Here is a 7192-nt window from a genome sequence, read left to right as displayed (position 1 = left end):
ACTTCCTTGATTCTCAAAGAGACCCTTCTAGAAATTACTGGTAATTCTAGGATCTTTGTCCGACACTATGGATGTTGGCAAGCCATGATACTTGAAAATTTGAGATCTAAAGAGGGTTGCCGTTTGATGTGCCTTAATAGTCTTTTTGACAGGCATAGAGTGTGTTTTCTTGCTAAGCATGTCGACTGAAACAATCCAAGTTTCTTGCCTCAATCAAATTTCAATTTTTGGTATACCACGCATTTTGAAACATACTCTTGTATGTTTGCTTTTCATGGTAGACCAGCAGAAATACATTTCTACTCCTTGAAGAGTAGATTATGGAATCCCTCTTTGCCCCGCATAAGGAGAAGCATGGGATTGATACATGAATATCTTATTGTATGGGTGAGTAACACATAGCCTATTGCCGTTTGGAAGATAACCATCCTTCAAGGTGAATGGTTCTATTTTCTTCCCTAATGCAAAGGCTATAATTACCTACTTAAAGTCTTGGTTAGTAGCATACTTATCTACCATAAAAGATAGATCATTGTGAGTTGCTATAGACACCACATTTATCCTTGACTGTTGTGAAAGTGCATTGACCACTTGATTGTGCTTGCCAGCAATGTGAGCAATATGAAAATAAAATTGCAAAAGAAAATTTGCCCACCTCATTTGTTTGTCAGAAAGCTTGGTTTGCGTCACGAAGTACTTGAGACTTTGGTGGTCTATTCGTAAAATGAACGGAGTCCCCAATAAATAATGCTTCCATGTGTCTAGGGTATGTAGAATAGCTAAAAGCTCTTTCTCATAAATGCCCAAGACCCGTTCATCCGTATTGAGCCTTCGACTCTCATATGCTATGGCATGCCCTTCTTGAAGGAAGACTCCTCCAAGGCAATCACCACAAGCATCACATTGGACCTCAAATGGCTTTGAGAGATTCAGAAGCATGAGGACTGGTTGAGAGGTAAGCTTCTCTTTGAGCTTGTCAAAAGCATTTTTCTCCTTAGTAGTCCATGAATACTTAACATTCTTCTTTGTTAAGTCATGTAATGTCCTGCTATTTGAGAAAATTTTGCTATGAAGTGTCTATAGTATGCACACATACCAATAAATCTTCTTAGCTCATGTCGATTCCTTGGATGAGGCCATGCTTTTATTACCTCCAACTTTGATGGATCCATACAGATACCATCTTGAGACATAATGTGACCTGCATATTGAATCTCTTGTAGAAGATATTCACTTTTCTTTTTATTATTGAAAATATAATTCTCTCTCACAACTTTTTTTAATTACATGGAGGTGTCACTTATACTCCTCAAGAGAATTTGAGTGGCTTGAATATTTTTGTCCATCGTGTGTTTGAATGTGGCTGGAGCATTTGTCAGGCCAAAACTTGGAACTTATCAAATAGATCTTCTACCCGCAACATGGGAAATCTTTTTTTTTTAAATTTAAACAATTATCCTATTTAATGCTCTATAGTTGACACACATGTGATATGTGCCATATTTCTTTTGCACTAAAAGTACTGGTAAACAGAATGGAGAGGAGCTAGGCCTCACCATCCCTTTTTCCACCAATTCATGCACTTGCCTCATGATCTCCTCTTGTTGAGCTTGTGAAACTCAATAAGGAGGTTTCTTAGGCGATGAGCTTCCTAGTAGAAGCTCTATTGCATGGTCATCATCCCCTTATTTTGGAGGTAGCTCACTAGGATGTCATCAATGAAAACATCTTGGAATCCATTTAGGAATTAGACAACTCTATTTATTTACCAGGGATATGGTGTTCCCCGACTTGTTAGCATCTATGTCCATGCTCTTTTCCCTGTAGGTGAAGTAGATTCTCCTTTTAGGGAACTTCATGTTGGCAGCCATGCAGTTGAACCATGGTGCCCCTAGGATAACATCCTCATGTTGGAGAGGAGAGATAAAAAAGTCTTCTTTGTTGACGTAGCTTTGGACATGAAGCCTCAACTTCCCAATCAAGGAGTAATGGAGGCTTGTTGTCCCTTGAAAGCTGCATTCATAGTTACACTATCTCCCATCTCAAAATCTTGAATACCCAACTTAGTGGCCAACTCCATTGATATGAAGTTGTGAGTAGAGCCAGGGTCAAAGAGAATAAGGGCATCATGCTCCGTTACTTTTCCCCAAGCATAGGAGAGGGATGATCCTTTGCAATGAGAATCCTCCTTTGGAGCTTCAAACATGGAATCTCTAGGAGAGTCACTGCGTACATTTCTTTTGGGGCAAGAACGATAACCATGTTCTTGATCCCCACACTTAAAGCATTTATGGTCTTTACGAAAGGACTCTAATTCTTTGGGAGAGAACTTATTTTCACCTTTGTAAGCTCTCTTTCCTTGGCCTTATTGTTGTTGGTGTTGGTGTTGCCTTTGTAAGAGTTGTGAGCATTGCTTTTCCCTTTAGCTTCATTTTGATCCTTGTTTTCCATGGTCTTGAAATTTCTTTTCACCCCTTGTTGGAAATTGATCCTTGAAGCAACCATAGTCTGGTGGATGACTTTTGTGATAGTGCTAGGCCGTTGTGAGTTGACATACTCGGCCATTTCTTCAAGTAATCTCCCACAAAATTGTTGCTTTTGTTTGGCAAAGTCTATCCTTTGAAAGATTGTAACTTTGAGATGTAAATCCCAAAACTTCTCTACATATTTGTGGATAGACTTGTTGAAGAGCAGCTTCAAGCTCCACCATTTGGTAAGCACTTTGTCCTTTGCATCACTTGCAAGGATTTGCTTCATGATGGAAACTTGTAGAGTTTTCCATGTCTTTGGGACCTCACTGTTGCCACAAAGGCTAGCCCACCATTGACAAGCAGACTTTTGGAAGTGCATAGCTACATGGTGTAGCTTGGAGGACTCTGTGAAGCCCTCGTCTCCAAAGGCCACATAATATTGTTGGATGAAGGCCAATACTTTGTCTCTGGCACCAAAGGTGCCATCATAGGTGAGAAAAGAGATACTCTTTCCTCCCTCTTTGAAATCCTTGAGCCTTTGGGACCTTTGCCATACAGGGTAAGTTTTTGTGATGTCTTATCCTCTTGTATTCTCTAGGAGAATAACTATTGCTTTTGCCAGAAGAGGAGGGAGGTGAAGAAGAAGGAGAAGAGAGTGACCTCTTTCTTGCCTTTTTCTTCCTTTGTTTCCTCTCTTCCCTTTTAGAATGACAAGAAGAAGGACTATGGATTGATCGTTTCCTCTTGGGAGGAGTTGGAGATCGTCTAGACCGCCGTCTTTGTGGAGCCACATCTTCAGAGGAACTTAAAGTTTCATTACTTTCTTGCTCTTTGGATTAGTCTTCTCGTATGGGAGAGAGTCTTCTTTTGGGGGTCTCTTCAAGAGGCCTCCAAAGCTCTCTCTCCTCTTGGAGAGGAAGGGAAATTCCATAAGCATGAAGTTGTTGAGTAACTTTGTCTTGCAAATCAGAGTTGCCCATAGCTTGTTGTAACCTAGTAACAAGATAATTGACAAAACATGGGGGTATCATCATTAGCACCTTCATGTGCAAAATCAAAGCTTATCAATGTTCGTTCTACTCTCTTGGTTATTGTCAACCATGCTAACAAAACTTGTGTACTTCCTTAGTGTATGCTTTGGCAATTCAAAACCTTACTTGCTACTTCTCTTAGCCTTTAAAAATCAGCACTTAAGTATCTACAACCACGGCTCAAACTAGTTAATTATAGAGAGTAGTAGAGTGGGTCTAATATTGCAAAATTGAGGTCTAGCTCCTTTTGGACTTTTATGGCACAATAATGGTAAATCCTTAGGCAAGCCTAAAAAGACCCCATTATTAAGACCAAAGCTCTCAAGGTGTGCACCATATCCCACATGGTGGACTCAACAAAATCGGTAATAGATCCCAGTCCCACTTACCCTAATATAATTAGCAAAATCAAACACTAACAGTTTACTTAAGGACCTATCTTCTTCAGCAAGAAAAGAGAAACAAAATGCTCTCAAACCAATGTTATGGAAATGGCCTATGAACTTTGAGAATAGTGGAATTAAGAGAATTAGAGTGAGCATTTTTGTGAGATTACTTTGAGAACATAGAGGGTGAACTTAATTGATGGTAGCAACATAAACATAGTACTTGATTAACTTGGCATGAACAATAATTTTGCACTAGAGAGAGAGCATTAGGGAACATGACAATAGTTGAGGGCCGGATTTACTTCGAGCCAGTTCCCACTCCAAAAGGCGTTTGTATTATAGATTCTCCCATCAAGAGAGACTTGATACAATACAATCTTTGTGTTCCTTGTGACCTAGGTGATGCAATGAAGATGGAAAGCTTCATGCATCACAAGAGCATAGCATAAACTTTGCAAAAAACATTAACTATCCCAATCCTCAGTCCCAAGGCCTCAAACACCTTCGAAGGTGGAGAGAGCTAGTGGGGAATGAGGGTACGGAAGAGGAAGAAGAGTCATCCATAGGAGAAAGAAATAGTTCCTCACTTATCATCACTCTTGTTGCTTAGCAGAGCATAATAGCATAGTAATGAAGACAAAGAAAATGACAAGCTTAAGCATTGAAGCATGGCTCTTGGTTGGATTTGCATTCCATAGACAAGGGTGTTGGTGTAGGCTCTCTACTTCTCAACAAGCTTGGAGAAGGAGATGGAGCTCTTGCACTTTGCACTTTCCACAATGAGAGTATGTGTGTGTTTGTGTGTGTGTGTGTGTGTGTGTGAGATAATACCCCCTCTCATGCTTGGTCCACACCTCTCTCTCTCTCTCTCTCTCTCTCTCTCTCTCTCTCTCTCTCTCTCGTATTATCATTTGAACATGCATCCTCTTTTTTCTCGTTGAGAGACAGAGATTAATTATTTATTTTTATGCACATCATGAGGGCCACATGGGGAGGATCTTGACATGTGTCTTTTATGATTCTTAAGATATCATATTTGAATTGAACACTTCAAGCACCTAATCATTTAAGCATGGAAACTGTTTATGCCTCTTGAGAGTTTATGTTTAAATTGAACGCTTCAAGAACCTTAGTCATTTAAGCATGAGAAGCACCTCGAGCTTGAGAAAGGTTTCCACAAACACTTTAAGCACTTTAGTTAGCAAGCACGACAAGCACCTCATGCTTGGATAGGATTCCCACCTCAAGGTCATTCTAGCTTGTTGCCTAAGGTCAAAGGACTTTTTAACACTAACTTTTGGAGGTCTTTAATGAAGATAACCCTAAGGTCTTTTAAGCTTCATTAGAAGCATGTTTCTCTTTGATAGACGAACTCCTTTTGGACCCCTATTGAGATGTAACCATCTCTCCTCTTAGTCCCTTGCTAAGGTAAATTTAGAAGCACTTATTGCACATTTCTCTTTGGTAGACCGTCTCCTTTTGGACCCCTATTGAGATGCAACCATTTCTCCTTTTGGTCCCCTATTGAGATAGGTCTAGAAGCACATATCTATATTCTAACTCTTGTTACCATTTTATCTTCCCATATTAAATGGTTGATTTAATATGAGAAAATTATTTGGTAAAGTTAGATATTATATTTTATGACATTGTTAGTCTATGTAATTGAATTAGGTATGGATTTATATTGTAGCAGCGATCACCTTCATGCACTAGAGTTTTCAATCCTTTAGAGATCAATCATTTTGTTCTACTACTTTCACTTGACAATATGGAAAGCTTAAATTGAATTTATTTTTTTTGTACAATAATCTTTAATTTTGCTTGGAAAAATGACATGCTCGGGTTTTCTTGCTCGGTATGGATTTCCTCTATCTACAAATGTGGCAAAATCTAGTGATAATGTCTAGTATGTGTATCAAATCACATGACCAATCATGGTCAATGGTCCAAGGAAATATAGACTTTACAATGTCCTGGTTATGTAGAAACTAGGGATGATACTGCACATCTTATTATGCATACAAGAAATGTACCATTTTCTATGACAGGTGGTAAAGTGAAGTACTTGGCTGATGTATTGCATGTACCCAACATTACAAAGAACTTGGTTTCTACTAGGCAAATGGTTGAGTAGGGTTTACAAGTCAGGTTTAACTTTGATGGTCTCTCTGTTGTTGAAGAGCATAAGAAGAATGTAAGATTGGTTGTGCAAAGAAAGAAAGTGGAAAAAATGTTTACTTTGGATGTAAATGTGCCTGAGGTCAATGCTTCCATGTTTGCACAAGGTGCAAGTTTTGTTCTATATATTGAGATTTGGCACAAACATATTGGTCATGTAAATTTGCAGAGCCTGAAGATGATGCAAACTAAAGAGATGGTTACAATTTTCCTAATGTTTCTGGTTGCTGAAATGCAAAAAGTTTGTGAATCTTGTTAAGTTGGAAAGCATGCAAAAGCATTGTAAGGTTTTTGCTACCCTTGGAGAGGGGATCTTCATGTAAAGTAAAATTATCAGACCATTTGGATCATAAATATAAAGTTTCTATTTTTAGTAGCTTTTTCCACCTTCGATGAGCTACTGATGTAGGTATTGATGTAAGAATTTCAAAAATTAAAGTTTTACTTTTTTGTCACTTTTGTCCAAAAATAGTAAGTTTTGAGGTGCTTGCACCTATCTAGACGTGATCGTTTCATCTAAATCTACTCCGTCTTAAATTTCTATAAAAATAGATGTCCGCTTCAAAAATTGCTTAATATAGTAGGTATGTGCATCCAACGCCTTAGCTCGTCGTCCTTAATTACTGATCACAAAAGCTTGAAGTGGATCTTTACACAAACTATCCTCAATATGAGGTAGAGGAGGTGGATTCAACTTCTTCAAGAATATGACTTTAACATAAAATATAGACCTGGGAAGGATAACGTGGTTGCAGATGGACTTAGTTGCAAATTTTTCCTTAATGATGTCTCTATGCCTAATAATCCTATTTGGGAGAAAATTAAGGAAGCATCCTTCAGAGACTCAAATTATAAGCAATTATCTTTGCAGATTCAGCAAGGCAATATGCCTAAAGCAAAGCACATCTCGATAAAGGATTACTCTGTTCAAGGGGGATATCTCCATTTTTGACAGAGGCTTTATGTACCTAAGGACCCAACATTGCAAAAAGTAAATTTATTTGAGGCTCATGATATCCCAACTTCAGGACACCTTGGGTATGTAAAAACTATAAACGCTGTGAGAAGAAGTTACTTCTGGCCATATATGAAAGGAGATATTCTTTGCTATGTGAAACAA

Source organism: Adiantum capillus-veneris, chromosome 19, assembly GCF_014529385.1.
Source record: "Adiantum capillus-veneris isolate H3 chromosome 19, ASM1452938v2, whole genome shotgun sequence".
NCBI lineage: Eukaryota > Viridiplantae > Streptophyta > Polypodiopsida > Polypodiales > Pteridaceae > Adiantum > Adiantum capillus-veneris.
This window is presented reverse-complemented; position numbering follows the sequence as displayed.